The sequence below is a fragment of the Rhinolophus sinicus genome, chromosome 9 (assembly GCF_057876585.1).
Source record: "Rhinolophus sinicus isolate RSI-liver-muscle chromosome 9, RSI-T2T, whole genome shotgun sequence".
Classification (NCBI taxonomy): Eukaryota; Metazoa; Chordata; class Mammalia; order Chiroptera; family Rhinolophidae; genus Rhinolophus; species Rhinolophus sinicus.
In genome coordinates, this window is record NC_142509.1 from 1111689 (window position 1) to 1129645 (window position 17957).

Consider the following 17957-nt stretch of genomic DNA (forward strand, 5'->3'; position numbering starts at 1 on the left):
GGTCACTCAGAATTCTTCCTTATAGAATTTTTTGCAATAATAATCACAGCAACCACTCAACAAGAATGTAATGAACCTCTTTCAGTGTTAATTACTGAGTCAAGGACAGGGGCGATTCAAGGTTAGGGGTAGCATTGAGGACTGAAAACATATAAGGGTTCGAGGGAAGTACACATTACAACCCAGTATGATTGAAGGTATAAAACTGTAATTATAGAATTAGGTATTGAGTAAAATTATACAAACCAAAGGCAATGAAAATGCTTAAGAAATATAAGCTAATTGGGGGCTATGATAGTTCAGAAAAAAATCGTGAAAGATGGCTGAAATTCCTAGGTTGAGGGGAATATGAGGGGGTATGCCAGGTTTGGGAGGCAAGGTGAACAAAGGCACAGAAGCATTAGCATGGTATGTGTGAGCACATATAAAAGACCTCAGGTGAAGCTCTGGGTTGGAGAAAAGACTGGGTAGAAAGGTTGGGGCAAATCATAGAGTCTCTTCAGGTAGCTAGAGCCTTCTTCCATCAAATTGAGGTTAAAGTACTAACAATGTTAACTCATTTCAACTCTACTTTTTTCTCACTTTTATGTGTGAGATAGAGTTTGGCTCAAAACAAAATCATAGAGAAGTGTTCTGTAATGAGAGTTTTGTCCAAGTTATTACTGGTTAAAATTGTAACAACTAATTAAATGCCAACCAGCACCAATGACCTTCCACCTTTTAAACAAACATTTCTAAATAAATAAAATATCAATAATAGGTATATATATATTCAGTGTTATTATAAAGGAAAAGTGAATATGCTTACATCAATTACAAATTAAGACAGAACTAAGAATCTAAACTTTCTAGACCCTCATTCCATCCAAACCATACTATATGAAGTTGTTTGATGTTCATTCTAAACAATACGTTAGTTTAAATGTGGGTTTGATTATTTTTTTCCTGTGAATATTAATGTAAATTCCCTTAATGGACTTTGTATAACGCAGTGCCTGACTTTAACAGCAAGTAGAAAAGGGCAAGACAACCAATGTTAACACAAAAAACTGCTTTACCTTTTCACTTAACTTCGTAGTATAGTATAAAGTATTGCTTCCTGGGATCACAGGCAACTTGACCCCAAGAGGCTGATCCAGTAGTTGAGACGCTCCGACCCCAGGAAAGCGGGTTTTGTGAGCACCCTGTCAGATAACAATTGGTGAGTTGTCTTTCCTTTTAGGCATTACTCGTTTAGTTTAGGCCCATCTACTCCTACTTTAACCAGAGGAAGCAAACGGCCATGCAGTCCGTGTAGGGCCCGCCCTGCCAGACAGCCCCCAAGGCCTGTTGCCAAGTCACCAGCCAGTTGTGGCCAGTGCCACCTGCTGCGACGCATGAGGGCGCCAGAAGCAGACAGTGACCAAGTGCGGGACTCCTCAGTGGCTCTCCCTGCCCCGCCCCACCTGGCCCTTGGCCAGGTGGAGGACGAGGACACCAGACCTCATGCCACTCACATCTCCGCACTTCTGGCTGTCTGCTTCCAGGCTGCTGGCGGCTGTCTTGGTGGCGGCGACGTTAGCAGCCTTGGAGCAGGCGCTGAGGTACAGCTCCATAGTGGGCCGGGGCCCCAGTGCCTCCCTGCCGCCCGCCCCTCCCTCCTCCCCTCACGCCGCTTCCCTGTCGCTGTCCCTTGGTCCTGCCTGAACCAGGAATGACCAGTACCCCGCGCGTGCTCTATGCCCCACTCTCGCAGCGTTCCAGGCCCGAACCTGAGGCGCCCAGAAGGGCGGAGCCCTCAGAGGGTGGCCCCCTAGTGATTGAGGCTTGAGCGCCCAGAGCTGGGGAAATCAGTCTAAGCGGCCCACCGTCGGAATATAATTTCTCTATGACACCAGCACGCCTCAGCCAAACCAAACCAAAATCACAGCGTATAAAACTTTGCTGGCACATAGCTGGCTAATTTCAACTGGCCTTCAGGGAGGTATGGGTCTGGAAAAAAAATCCAGGAATGACTGCGTGGTCCTTTCCAGGACCAGGGGCCTGGTTTCTACGTGTCCCCCTCATAGTCACTATGACCATAACCTGTCCCAGGTCCCCACAGCCTCTTCCCTCTCCAGATCCTACATAACATACATTGGCTTTCTTAGGGGCTCATTGCCTTCCTCCCTATAGGGAGGTCCTCCTCGCTATAGTCTTCCTCTTTTCTTTTTAGCTCCCTTCTCTCTCTACCCCTCTCCTCTCTGCCTCCCTTGCTTTCTCCTATATCCCTCTTTATCCCCCTCTCAACCATCCAGCTAAAATTTATCAAGTGCCTGACACTTTGGGACCAGTCATTGAGTTGGGCACTGAGGATTCAGCAATGAATGAAATATGACCCTTTTCTTCAAGGAGCTAAGTAGACTGTGAGTAGTTAAGGGCAGAGACCTGATTTCAGGAATTTAGAGTTAGCCTCTTAGGTTCCTTGGCCCACTGTTGTTCTCTGTTATTTCTTGGCCCTTTAGTAGCAATTCCCATCATTTATTGAGAATTGACTAATTCCGGATACTGTACTATTAGGTTAGTGCAAAAGTAATTGCGGTTTAAAAGGTTAAAAATAAATGCAAAAACTGCAATTACTTTTGCACCAACCTAATAGATACCACGTTTCATCTTGATAACAGCCTTGTCAATAATTACCCTTTTTTTCCCAAAGATTAGAAAAGAATGATAATCACTGTTAAAAGTATCCCCACAGGCAGTTTCTTAATCAATATACTCCACTTTTTTATCTGCTCTATTTGTTTTAATGTTACTCATGTGCTTAGGACTCCTAAATTTGAAATCTAACCTTGGGATACCAGCTCCCCAAATGGATGTCTCACAAGCATCTCAAATCCAGCATACTCAAATTTCAACCCACCCCCTTCATCAAAACAGGACAAAACAAAAGCCCTGTTCTTCTTTCTGCATTTCTCATCTCAGTGACAATACCTGTATTCACCCACACCAGAGCTGAGAAATGCTCCTAGACACTTCCCTTTCCACTTATTCCCCACATTCATTTGATCCCTTGGTCCTACTGATTTTTTTTTCACTGAAATTAATTGGTCCTCTTTTATCTATCTCTACAGAACTCACCCAGGTAAATCACTCTTGTTTTTTTTTGGTCTGTGTGATTGCCATAATCTTATAGCATCTCCCTGCCACCATTTATACCAACAATCATCTTTTATCATATTGATGTTTGATGTCATTTTTCTACCCTGCCTTAAACCCTTAAGTGCCCCCAAGAAGACTAAGCACAAAGCATGAAACAGTCTCTGTGACCTGATCCCTCTATTAGTTTCTTATTGCTGCTGTAAAAATTTACCATAATCTTAATAGCTTAAAACAACACAAACACATATAATAATTGAGGTCAGCAGTCTGAAATGAATCTCATGTGCTGAAATCGTGGGCAAGGCTGCATTTTTCTGGAGGCTGTAGGACACAATCTATGTCCTTGCTTTTTTTGGCTTCTAGAAGCTTCCCTTTGCTCCCACTACAAATCCAGGGTGCAGCATCTTCAAATCTCTAATTCATACCTCTGCCTCCTTCTATAATTAAAAGTATTTTGATTACACTGGGCCCATCTAGATGACCCAGGATAATTTCTTCATTTTCAAGGTCAGTTGATTAACCACCTTAATTCCATCAGCAATCTTAATTCCTTGTAGCTATGAAACATAGCATTCACAGGTCTTGGAAATTATGATGTAGACACCTTTGGGGGATATCATACTACTGATCACAACCATCTTTTCCCTTTCAAAGACACAACTTCCCTGTACCACCTCTCAAAATTGAACTTGGAATGATGCAGAACTCTTTGCAGTTGGTTCCCTACACTAAACAGGTTCGAGTCTCTGTGTCTTCGCTGTTTTATTCCTTCTGCCTGGCAGGACTTTGCACATCATTGCGTGGCTAATTTCAATCAGCCTTTTGGACTGCTTAAGTATTGTTACCTCTAGAAAGGCTTTCTGACATTTTAAGCTTTGCCAGTTCTCTTCCTCTGTGCTTCCTTCTATAGAGCACTTTTCACATTATATCAAAATATCTCTTTACCTGTCAGTCTCCCTGTAATAGAATGGAAACTCTTTGAGAGCAGGTTTTTGCTCCTTCAACTTTATATGCACAGCAGTTAGCAATAGTTCCTAGCAAGCATTTAGTAAGCCCTAAGTATATCTTTGTTGTCCTTAGCTAGGCAGACCTGACTGAGACTCCACTGAAAGGTTTTAATTTTAAAAGATTATTCTGGTAACAATATGGAGAGTGGGCTTGTGGGAGAGAGACTGGAGGCCTGGGAGATTTCATGATATTTAGTCATATAAGCAAGAAACAATCACATACCCAACTAATGAGTCAAAAGCAATTGGAATGAAGGGGACAAAGTGGATTTGAGAGACATTTGGGGCAACATTGTCATAACTTTGAGTTCTTCCTCATCTCACCTACTTTAAAAACAACAGAGTTTGAGGAAATGATTGCTGTTGTGAAGCTGACGAGGGTAGATGACAAGCTTGGGAGTGTGGAGGGAACAGTTAAGCCAGAAAAGTAACTGAATCCCCTAAAAAACCCACATCAAATAGGAAAGCAGTTGGGAAGCCAGAATAGATTGGCAGCAATCTGTGATATAAAGAAAGATTTGTTGCACTCTTGGAGATGTTAGAATAATATATGTTTGACATTTTATGAAGTTTGGGGTCTTGCAGAGACTGTATTTATTGGTATTTGCTTCATAACAAACTATTCACAACATTTAATGGCTTTAAAAATTATTATTTCTCACAAGTCTCTGGGTTAGCAGGAATTTCTTTGGTCTTTGGGTTGCATTATCTAGGATGGTTTTATTCACATGTCCAGGCCCTAAGATGGGATGGCTGGAATGGTAGAGATTGCTCTACCACTATGTGCAGATATTCGTTTCATCCTCTGGGTGGTTAGACCATGCTTTGTTTTTATTTTTTTTAATTTTTATTTAGAATGTAGCTAACACAAATAATATATGAGGTCGGACAATTGAGTTTGTGAACTTGTTACAATGAGGTTGCTAAGCTTTTTTGATATTAGAGGGACTATTCATTATGATTTGTATCAACTGGACAAACAGTTAACCAAGTTTGCTATTTGGCAGTGCTGAAAAGGCTGCATGAAAACGTTAGATGACCTGAACTTTTTGGCAACAATTTATGCTTCTTGCATCGCAACAGTACACCAGCTCACATGGCACTGTCTGTGAGGGAGTTTTGAGCCAGTAAACAAATAAGTGTATTGGAACTTCCCTCCCCACTTACCTGATCTGGCCCCCAATGACTTCTTTCTTTACCCAACTATAAAGGAAATATTGAAAGGAAGACATTTGGATGACATTCAGGACATTAAGGGTAATACAACAACATATCTGATGGCCATTCCAGAAAGAGTTACAAAATGGTTTTGAAGGGTGGACGAGGTCCTGGCATCTGTGCATAGCTTCCCAAGGGGAGTACTTCAAAGGTGACCATAGTGATATTCAGCAATGAGGAATGTAGCACTTTTTCTAGGATGAGTTCGTGAACTTAATTGTCATGCATCGTATAAATTTGGCCTAAAATACTTGTATCACAAATTAACAATAATCTTGAACTTGTCAACCTAACTGTACACAAAGAGTTAAGACAGTAGCCTGAGACTGTAGTTCAGAAAAGCCTGCTTACAAGATTATTTCTGGGCTGGCAGCTAGAAATTTGGCAGTTGAACCACTTACAAATGGATAGCACTGATTCACTGTACCTAGACTGTGAAAACAATGTGGTTTATGCTGAACACATGCTTTCTATCTGGGAGTTTGGAATTGTTCTGGGCTGAATTATGTCTACCTAAAATTCATGTGTTAAAATCCTAGCTCACAGTACTTCAGAATGTGACCATATTTGGAAAGAGTGTCCTTAAAGAGGTACTGAAGTTAAAACGAGGTAATTAGGGTGAACCCTAATCTAATATGACTGGTATCCTTATGGGGAGGTTAGAACACAGACAGGCACAGAGTAAAGACCACGTGAAGACACGGGGAGAAGGCCATCTACAAGTCAAAGAGAGAGGCCTCAGAATAAACTAACCCAGCCAACACCTTGATCTCAGACTTCTGGCCTACAGACTTATGAGGATATAAATATCCATTGTATAAGCCACCCAGTCTGTGATACTTTGTTATGGCAGTCCTAGAAAACTCAGCCTAGCTAAACGAACGCTCTGAGTCTCTAGCAGGCACCTTGCAGAAACACTGCACATATTTTACTGCATTTTTACTGCTGAGGAAAAGAGCACGCTTGATATGTTCTCTTGTAGCAGGTAGAGAGAATCCGACCGAAGCCTGTGTATGAATTTCTCCGGACTCCACCTGAGTCTTTATGCCTTCCTTATCTTGTGTATACTTTCCCTGTAATAAAACTTAGAAGTGAGCAGAACTCTAAGGTCCAGGTATTCTTGGAGATGGCAGAAACACTGACCCAGCCAGAAGAATCTTCCCATGAACCAGTTTTGAAATCAGAGTAGAGTTTTTAATTTTTTGACCTACAGTTCCTCTTCTTTTTGGCAGAAATTCTGCATATCTGAATCTTGGTGGTTGTTTAGCCTTACTTTTAACTGAAACCAAGTTGGGACTCTGCATATAGTTGTATTGTCAGTCTCATCTTGTTTGTCTCATCACAATAAAATGAAAATTCTTTAGGGAAGAATGTTGTCTGTCTTGTTCAATATACTCTTCAATAACTAGAAGAGTGCCCAGTAATTATTATTAAATTGAAAGGACTCAATAGTAGGTATTCAATAAATACCACGTCAGTAAATGAGTGAATCGATTATCTTTTCTTTCCTCTTTTTTTGGTCACTGCTTCATTGTACAGTGTCAGTGCTTGCTTTGGGGCGTCTTCATTCTTTTTTTTTTAGCATTTCTCAGTGAGCAGTGATCCTTGCATTGACACTGTCTTCTTTTCTGTGGTGTCTCATGTTTTTAACCTCTAATTATTCTTTTCCTACACAATGTTAAGAACATGAGCTATGGAATCGTAAAAAAGTGTGTTATGGCTTGTCATTCATTTTTCTCTCCTTTATCTATTTATTGAATGTGTATATCATTAAATCTGTAGTATTCACTTTGCTGCAACTTTCTTTGACTGCAATAGAATATTTAAATTGTGATTGTCCAGATCTCATACACTGAATCTTATAAAGTCTATGAGTATCTGCAGATTAAACCTAGTGCAGGGCCTACCAATCTGTATAAAGATGTAGTTATTTTGTTAAATGGAGGATGAAAAAGTAACTTGTGAAATTAACTCAGTGGATCTAAATCAGTATTTTTAAAGATAAAGCAAAAGAGAAAAGAAAGAAAATAGTGTCTTTTACATTTAGCAAGAGTATTACTTGATGCAAATTTTTAAAAATTATAGCTGTATAATTTACATACTTTGTATATGTAATATGTGTATTATAAATTTAATGAAGGGAAGTTTGAAATTGACACACGATAAAGGATTATGAGTGTTTATATTTCAGTAAAAGTAGTTTAAAAGTAAAGATCCTTCAAAATTTTAGAACAGAAAATTTTTTTGGACATCATTTTAAAGAACTCATTTATTTTATGAATAAGGATACAAGGAATCAGTAAAATAAAATTACTTTCCAAAATTACACAATAGACTAGTGAGAGGTTTAAGATTATACTTAAGTCTTCTGTGAATTTTCCATCAAATCATAGAGCTTAGGGAATATAGTGCTTTCTGTTGTCCAAGCATGTAATTTTGGATCTGTTCTACTCGTAAGACTGAAACTGGCATTGAGTTAAGATTACTTTTCAATAAACACATTTGTTATAGTAAGTGGAATCACCATAACAATGTGGTTGTTCTTTCAGTTTTTTTAAAGAATGAATATTCATTTAAATGTTAAATTTAATAAACATTTACTTAATGTTTGAGTAAATGTCTATTAAATTAATAAACACTAAAGTCTCTCTAATTGTAGTTATGTAATTTCTTTACTTTTTTCCTCCTAATATTGAAGTAAGATAAATTTGTTTCTTGTTAACATGGAATAATCGTCACCTTTCATGTAGTTGCTATTTATTACTATTCTGATATGAATGTTCAGAATAAGCACCAATTAAAAGTATTACTACATCCTTATCGTTTTCTGCCAGCTGGTCATTTATATTAGCATTGCAGGGATCACAGAGTTATTTTAGGAAGCAGCTTATTCAGTTATGGTGCTTTTTTTGTTTCTTTGTTTGTTTGTTTGTTTGGGTGGTTGGTTAATTTTTTCACCTAATTAGTGAACAGTCTGAGAAAAGTTTTATCTTTAGTATGGTTTCAAAAGTAATGAAGGTCAGAATAAAAAAGACTTTAGAAGACAGTCTACAGAAGAAAAAAAATCTCTCAATTATTCTCTCCCTCATTGATGGCTTTTCTGTCTGAATTCTACATCGCCTGATACCGGATTCTCACTCCTGTTGTACTAGTGTTTGCATGTTTGTCATACCATTGCCTCTGTTTTAAATCCTTTGTGTTAGATTTTATCTCCTACATACAGAAAACAAAGTTGCATTTGGTTTCGTGAGACAATTTAAAATTTTTAAAAAAATTTAGCAGACTAATCCATTTCACCTATTACCATAAATAATATGTATGTTCTACACAGTCAAATTATTTTATGCTGTTTACTAAGATTCTTTCTTAGTTAACCTTCTTAAAGAGCTTATGGTATCTGTCTTATAAATATTGCTTCTAAGTTTCTTTGATACATTTACACATAAAGTAATAATAACAATATTTTTTAATTATGGACTCACAGGGATGTGCTCTTAATATTTTTATTCTGCCCTAGGGAATGCATATTGAAAAGTGAATAATCTTTCAAAGTTCTGTCTGAATTAAAAGAAAAAGCCATTGTTTCTAGGTGAGATCTTGAAGATACAAAATAGAACATGTTTTATTTGAATAAAAGAAAAAAATTCAGAGAAAGTAGAAAATTCAGAGAAAGTCTGTCATTTAAAGATTAAGTAATTCATATGTCCTCCTTTACATAAGTCTTTCATTTTAAATATGATCTTATTAGTCTCTGATGGGTCTCAATATTAGAAAGGCACGTTTTAAATTTGTTTTCATTTGAAATTTATTGTATCCTGCCTTAGGTAACTTTATTAATCACTGAAATCATTATTTTTGTAGGTACTTAATTGTGTAAAAACAATTATGTCTTGAAAAAACAATCCTTAAAGGAGGCCAGCATGGCTAAAGCAAAGTGAGAGAGGAAGAAAGCAGTGGAAGATGAGGTCATGAATTCCTATTAGAGCCACGTTGGAGACATTCTATCTGTTTTCTACCTGACGTTTCGGAGTTTTAACAATCGCTCATTCCAGTGACACATTCTGGGGTCTCTCTCCCGGAAACAAAGAGCATACCAGGGCCAGCTGTTTCCCCATAATACCTGGAACATCTCTAAAGCTGTCCACAGGCCCAGATGACCGAAATAGCCTCCTGGCTGATCAGCCTGTTCTCACTCCTGCCTCCCTACAATGCATTCTCCACGTAGCAGCCAGAGTGAACTTTTCAAAACATAAATCAGATCATGTTAATCGCCTGATTGAAACCCTGCAATGTTATCCCAGGAATGCAAGGATCTCTAGCTCTATGAAACACCATGTTAACAGATTAAAGGACAAAAACTGCCTGACCCACTCCACTGACACAGAGAAAGCACTCAATAAAATGCAAATGTTTTCATGACAAAAACTCTTGGCAAACTAGAAATAGAACTTCCCTAATCTGATATAAAGGTACAGCTATCGAAATATGAAAGCAAACACTCATATTTAATGGCAAACATTAAAACCCCTTCCACTGGAGTCAGTAAGACAATAAAGGTAATTTCTATCGTTGCTTCAAGTTAGCAATGTCTGGGAGGTCCTAGTCAAGGTGAAAATCCAATCCAACAAATATTTATCAAGTGCTTATTATGTGTAAGAGCAGTTCTCAGGGCTTAAGATTCACCAATGAAGAAAACAGACGAAAATAGCGTTTGGTATACATGGTAGTAAAGGAAGTCAGAAAATAACAAGAGACATTGTTACGGGCTGAACTGTTTCTCCAAAATTCACATGTTGAGGCCTTAACCCCCAGTATTTTAGAATATGACTATATTTGGTGGCAAGTTCTTTAAAGGGGTGATTAAGTTAAAATGAGGCCATTAGGGTGGGCCCTGATCCAACTGACTGGGGTCCTTATCAGAAGAGGAAATTGGGACACACAAGAGATACTAGGGATGTGTGGGCGCAGAGGAAAGAACACGTGAGGACACAGAGAAACACACTATTTACAAGCCAAGGAGCCAGGTCTCAGGAGAAAGCAAATCTGCTGACACCTTGATCTTCGACATCTCAGCTTGCAGAACTGTGAGAAAATGGACTTCTGTTGCCTAAGCCACCCAGTCTGTGGCATTTTGTTATGGCAGGCCGAGCAAACGAATGCAGATATCATAAATAAATTAATTCTGTAGCATGTTACAAAAAAACGAAAACAAACAAACAAATAAATAAAAAACAATCCTTATAATGGAAGATTTTAGGGTGTTGGAAAATAGCTTATTTTTTTCAGTATTTTTTTCTTTTCTTGTTTAGCAGTAAGAAGAATAATACATTTTATTTGCCTAAATTAGCTTTTCTTGTTCAGATACTCACACCAGATTTTATCAAAAGTGTTCAATTATAACAATTTTTTAAAAATATAATTTTGTCTCGTGGTTTAGTTTTGTAAAGGAATGCATTTGCTTTGCTACGAAAGGTATAGACTTGTAAATATATCTTTATGTGATGATTACTGGTATATCAGTGAAATAGTAACAGCTTTAGCCTAAAGCATTGGCGCTGGAAGAAAAGCTGGTGTTCAAAGGGAAGTCCGGTAATGGGATGTGTTTATCCAAAAGGTGGGAACATGAAGAGGGAGCTAATAAAGAGTTTTGCAAAATCTGCCACAGTGGGACAGTATGAGCTTGTAAAGTCATCTGCAAAGTCACTCTGATTAAGGCAGCATGACTGATCTGTGAAAGTAATGACTTCTGCCTTCCATATCACACACAAATTACTTTCATTGGCAAATTGTAACCGAGAGTCATACTGGGAAGAAGATGGCAGAAATAGTAATTCATCCCTACCAAGATTTATGGTAGTGACAAGTACACAAGAGATAATTTAGCACAGTTATAATGTTTTCTTCGTATTTAAAAATGTAAACATTTCATAGAAATAACATAGAAATGTTATTACAAGAACAAATTGGGTTGTCTGTATTTATAACAAAATGAAATATAGTCAAACAGTAAGTGATCAGAACTTTAATATGACACCGTGTTAGTGGTTCCTTTCCAACAGTTTCCCCTGGATTGGTATCTTGGGCATAAAGTCAGTCCAAGTCACAATCTCTCTGAGTATGAATATGGGGATCTTAAAATTATGAAACATAAAATTAAAAACATTTTCTTAGTTAAGTACTGAGCATCACACATTGCCATCAGTATGCATGTCACATGTTTTATGTTTGTTTTTAAATATATTATAACAGTTTCTTTACCTTATTAAAATAAATAGAAGATTTCTATGGGCTTAGTGCCGTCAGTCCTTTCTGAGCCACAAAATTACAATGAAGCAGACCAAAGTATACATGAGTTTGGGCTTGATTTCTTATTGTTCATTTAGTCTTTTCTATTGAATCATAGTCTATGAAGCACAGTATGATCTCACTTATATGTGGAATCTGATATAGCTGAACTCATTAGAGCGGAGAGTAGATTGATGGTTTTCAGGGGCTGAGAGATGGGGAAAACTGGAAAGATGTGGGTCAAAGTTTACAAATTTCAGTTTTAAGATGAGTGAGACCTGAGGATTTCATCTACAGCATGGTGACTATAGTTAATGAAGCTGTACTCTATATTTAAAAGATGCTAAGAGAATATATCTTAAATGTTGTTACCACATACCAAAAAAATGCTAACTACTATGTGAGGTGATACATATGTTAACTGATCTTATTGTGATCAATATCTTACTATATATATTAATATGTATTTCAAATCATCTCATTGTGTACTTTTAACTTACACAATGTTGTATGCCAATAAGTCAAGCTGAGGGGGAAAGAAATTGATGAATAAAATAGATAATATTTTGTAGTTTCTTTGTAGAAGTCTTGTACATACTTTGTTAGAAATATTTCTAGACTTTGGAATGTCTTTGACAGTATTGTCAATAGTGACTTTGAAAATTCATATATTATGCATGAAAGGGTTAACTCAGCATCGCTGTGCTGCACAAGCCCTGCATATTCCCAAGAAAAAACTGTTTTCAAGATTGGCTCTTGGCTGACTGTGGGGACAGAACCCCAAAAACCAGTTTCCAGGCTCTCGGCCTCACATAGAAAGGAGTTGGCTCAGGTAGTAAATGGCCATCAACTGTGACTGGATGGCCATCAACTGTGGCTAGTTGGCCGTCAGCCGTAACCAGTGAGCCATTGGCCACTAATATAACTGCTGTGGCTAGGCTAGCAAAAAAATGGGGGCTAGCAAGAAGATGGTGGCTGAGCCTGCAAGCGGTGCAGTGAGGGTGGAGAATTGTGTGGCTCCTGTTTCCTGTTTCTCCAACCCAGCCACCAGCGAGAATATAGTGGTATAACTCCCCTACCTATGGCTCCGTGGGTGTTCCTTTTTGGCCTCACCATATCCTGCGTTCTTATGTGGGGAGCGGGAACAGAGACCCTACAGGCCTCCCTGCACGACACTGACTCTTGGAAACTGAGCCCTGGTAGGTTTTACCTAAGAATGTTTTTCCAGGCAGGAGTCTTTGAGACATGCTGTACCAGTTTGGTTAGACAGTTTATGTTAAAAATATGATTCATGGGAAATAACAGCTTTTCCTGTAGCAAGTTAAAGCTTGAGTATCTGAGATCAGTTACGCAGGTGCTGCACAGCTAGGTAACTAACCCTCAATAAAAGAAAGCCCTGGACACCTAAACTCAGGTTATCTTCCCTGGTTGGCAACACTTTGCATATGTTGTTACACATTGTTGCTGGATGAATTAATTATGCCTTGTGTGACTCCACTGGGAGGGGAAACACACAAAAAGTGCATGCCTGGTTTCCTCTAGACCTCAATCCATACTTTAGCCTCTGCTGATTTTATCCTGTATTCTTTTGCTGCGATAAGCAATAACGATGAATGTAAAAATTTTTAAGTCTTGTGTGATTTTCTAGCATATCACTGAGCTGAGGATGGTCTTGGGGATCCCCACCACAGCTGGTTAGAAGTGAAATTTGGCCACAGTAGCAGGGAAAGATGCTGTGCATGGCCTCAGTATCATGGCTTTCATTCAGCAAAGCCAACGTAGATATAACCATGGCTGTGTGCCCAACCTGATAGAAGCAGAGACCTACACTGGGTCCCTCGTATGACACCATTCCTGAGGGTTATCAGCCAGCTATGTGGTCGTAGGTTAATTACATTGGACTATTTTCCTCATGGAAGAAGCAGTACTTTGTGCTTACTACAATATACACTTATCCTGGATATGGATATGTCTTCCCTACATACTATGTTTATATCAAAACTACCATCCATAGACTTACAGAATTTCTCATCCACCATCATGATATTTCATACAGCATTGTTTCTGATTAAGGAAGTCACTTCAAAATGAATATCAATGATCCCATGCTCATGGGATTCACAGGTCCCAATAAACTGACATAGCTGTCTTGATAAAATGGTGAAATGGCCTTTTAAAGACTTGGTGCCAGTGACAGGTAGGGGGCAATACCTTACACACTGGTGAAATGTCCTCCAGGATGTGGTATATGTTCTAACTCAGTGTCTAATATATGGTGCTCTTTCTCCCATAGCAAGGATACATTGATTGGTTGAGTAATCAATGGGTAGAAATGACAGTAGTTCTACTTATTGTTCTACTAGTGATAAACAGCAAAATAGTTTCTTCCCATCTCTGCAACCTTAGACTCCGCAGGTCTAGTGGTCTTAGTTTCAAAGAGACGAATGCTTTTCACTAGGAAACATAACAATGATTTCATTGAACTGTAAATGGAGATGGCAGCATGGAGGAATGAGCATCTCACACAGTGGACCTCTCCCAAATAAGGTATTAACAACTTTTGGGGAAAACAAAACACTGTCTGGGGCTCTGTAGTTTTAATAGAGTGATTTTTTTTTAATTAAATTTATTGGGGTGACAATTGTTAGTAAAATTCCATAGATTTCAGGTGTACAATTCTGTATTACATCATCTATAAATCGCATTGTGTGGTCATCACCCAGAGTTAGTTCTCCTTCCATCACCATATATTTGATCCCCCTTACTTTCACCCCCCACCCCCCACCCCCCACCTCCCTTACCCTCTGGTAACCACTAAACTATTGTCTGGGTCTATGAGTTTCTGTTTCTCATTTGTTTGTCTTGTTCTTTTGTTGTTTTTGGTTTATATACCACATATCAGTGAAATCACATGCTTCTCTGCTTTTTCTGTCTGACTTATTTCGCTCAGCATTACACTCTCAAGATCCATCCATGTTGTCACAAATGTTCCTATATCATCTTTTCTTACTGCCGAATAGTATTCTATTGTTTATATATACCACATGATTTTTTTTTTTTTTTTGGTGGGGAGGCAAAATGGGGGAATCAATCAACATGGAGTAATTCTCACCATTGTTGCAAAAGGAGCTCCAAAACCTAATCGAAATGGGAAAGCTTTAAAGCTGGAGGAACCAAGTGAAGGCGCTCCAGCAATCAAGAGCTGCTAGAAAGTGAGGAAAAAGTCACCAGAAAGGAGAAAGCCAAGAGAAAACTAGCGAATCATTCATTAACTCAGTCCATGTCACTGAATGATTCCTGAACAAGGCATATGAAGGTCAAAATGAAAGCAGCTTACAACCAAAGATGAAGGAACTGAGGGGAAATTTGAGCTGTCACTCAATGCAGGCAGGAAAGTCAGCAATTTAAGTCTAACAAATTAAAAAACAACAACAACAATATTCTTTGGAGCAATGTAACAGAATTTAGAATGTATCCAACATACTATTCACAATGCTCAGGAAAAAATCCAATTATTCAACAGTTAGGAAAATGTGAACTAGTATCAAAGAACAAAACTATCAACAAATGATAACTACTAATTAACTTATACTACAGTTATCAGACCAAGACTTTAAAACAATTATTTTGACCATGTTCATTGGAGTGAAGGAAAATATGCTCATAAGGAATAAAAATATCAGCAAATATCAGCAAAGGAATAACAAACACGAAAGAAAATCCAATGGACATATTAGATCTGAAAATACAGAGATGAGAAGCTCCAAATTCCATGTATAAATTCTGATAAAAATCTCTGGCTGACTCCAAAACATCTATAAGCAGACTCAAAGCAACACACATCAACATGACTAGTCATTAAGGAGATGCCTATTAAAACTACAATGAGATAGTACTACACATCTACCAGAATGTCTAGAATTAAGACGACTGTCAACCTCAAATTTTGGCAAGAATGTGAAATAACTAGGCCTCTCTGGTTATTAATTGGAATGACCAACCAATATATTGTTGGTTCAATGTAAAATGTTAAAACAAACAAACAAACAAACTTTGGGAGGCCCTCTGGAAGCTTTTCTTTCTTTGCTTTCTTTTTTAATTAAAAACACAAACTACTTTTTAATCTATCAGTCCTCTCATGGGTATTTATTCAAAAGAAATAAGACTTATTTCAATAGGATAATTGATAAACAAGTGATATGTACCCACCATTACAATCTCATACAGAATAGACTCAATACCCTCAAAATTCCCTATGATGCACCTGTTTCTCTTCTTCACTCTCTCTTCCGCCTAAACCTCTGCAACAACGGATATTTTTTACTGAATATTTTGCCTTTTTCAGAATGTCATATAGTTGGAAACATGTAGCCTTTTCAGATTGGCTTGCTTCCCTTAGCAATATGCATTTAAGATCCCTCCATGCCTTTTCATTACTTGTTAGCTCATTTCTTTTTATGCTGAATAATATTCCATTTTCTGAATATACTGCAGTTTGGTTATCCATTCATCTACTGAAATTCTTCTTGGTTACTTCCAAGTTAGGGCAATCATGACTAAAGCTGCTCTAAGTGTTTGTGTATAGGCTTTTGTGAGCCATAAATTTTCAGTTTATTTGGCTCAAGTAAATACCAAGCAACACAATTGTTGGATCCTATGATTAAGAGTAATTTTGGTTTTGTAAGAAACTGTACTTTGTCTTCCAAAGTGGCTGAAAAATTTTGCCTTTCCAAGAGCAGTGAATTAAAGTTCCTGCTGCTCTACATCTTCACCAAGATTTGATGTTGTCAGTGTTTTGGGTTTTAGCCACTCTAATATGTACAAGGCGCTATTTTATTGTTGTTTCAATTTGCCATTGCCTAATGATAAAATGCTGTTGAATATCTAGGCGTATGCTTATTTACCATCCATATCTTCTTAGGTGAGGAGTCTGTTCAGATCTTTTGAAGATTTTCAGTTGAGCTGTTTGTTTCCTTATTGTTGAGGTGGGCATTTTTCTATGTGTATATTTAGTATGTTACTGAGTTATTCACATATATTTGATATCAGTTCTAAATCAGATATATGTTTCACAAATATTTTCTCGCAATCTGGGGATTGTCTTTTCATTTTCTTAGCAATGTCTTTTGCAATGGAGGTGTTTAATTTTATTAAATTACAACTCATTCATTTTTTTCTTTCATGGATAATGCTTGGCGTTGTACGTAAGAAGTCATAACCAAATCGAATTTTCAGCTATGTTATCTCCTAGTAGCTTTATAGCTTTTTCTTTAAATTTATTGGGGAGACAATTGTTAGTGAAATTACATAGGTTTCAGGTGTACAATTCTGTATTATATCATCTATAAATCCCATTGTGTGTTCATCACCCAGAGACAGTTCTCCTTCCATCACCATATATTCGATCCCCCTTACCCTCATTTCCCACCCCCCACACCCCACCCCCCTTACCCTCTGGCAACCACTAAACTATTAACTGTGTCTATGAGTATCTGTTTCTCATTTATCTTGTTCTTTTGTTGTTTTTCGTTTATATATCACATATCAGTGAAATCATATGGTTCTCTGCTTTGTCTGCCTGACTTATTTCACTTAGCATCATACTCTCAAGATCCATCCATGTTGTCACAAATGTTCCTATATCATCTTTTCTTACCGCCAAACAGTATTCCATTGTGTATATATACCACAACTTCTTTATCCATTCATCTATTGAAGGACATTTTGGTTGTTTCCATGTCTTGGTCACCGTAAACAAAGCTGCAATGAACATTGGAGCACATGGCTCTTTATGTATAAATGTTTTCAGACATTTTGGGTAGATACCCAGGAGAGGGATTGCTGGGTCATATGGTAATTCAATTTGTAATTTTTTGAGGAACCTCCACACTGCCTTCCATAACGGCTGCACCAGTCTGGATTCCCACCAACAGTATATGAGGGTTCTTTTTTTCTCCACAGCCTCTCCAACACTAGTTACTATTTGCCTTGTTGATGATAGCCATTCTGACTGGGGTGAGGTGATATCTCATTGTGGTTTTATTTGCATTTCTCTGATGATTAGTGATGTTGACCATTTTTTCATATGTCTATTTCCCATTTGTATGTCCTCTTTATTTTGTCGATGGTTTCTTTTGCTGTGCAGAAGCTTTTAAGTTTTATATAGTCCCATTCATTTATTTTAACTTTTACTTCCATTGCCTTTGAAGTCAAATTCATAAAATGCTCTTAGAACTCCAGGTCCAAAAGTTTAGTACCTATGTTTTCTTCTAAGCAGTTTATTGTGTCAGGTCTTATGCTTAAGTCTTTGATCGATTTTGAATTAAT

The 17957-nt window shown here is 37.8% G+C and overlaps 1 protein-coding gene across 8 annotated transcripts in view; it reads right to left on the reverse strand.

Annotated features, from left to right (window-relative positions):
* LOC109439476 (fibrous sheath-interacting protein 2-like) overlaps positions 1–17957 on the reverse strand; it is a 162118-nt gene that overhangs the window by 110030 nt on the left and 34131 nt on the right. For 6 of the 8 annotated variants that reach the window (XR_016022329.1, XM_088800767.1, XM_088800768.1 and 3 more), the window contains exon 2: positions 1059–1184. The exons of the other annotated variants lie outside the window; for them this stretch is intronic. The gene's annotated coding sequence lies outside the window, so the exon portion shown is untranslated. The remainder of the gene's footprint in view (positions 1–1058; positions 1185–17957) is intronic. 8 annotated transcript variants of the gene reach the window in all.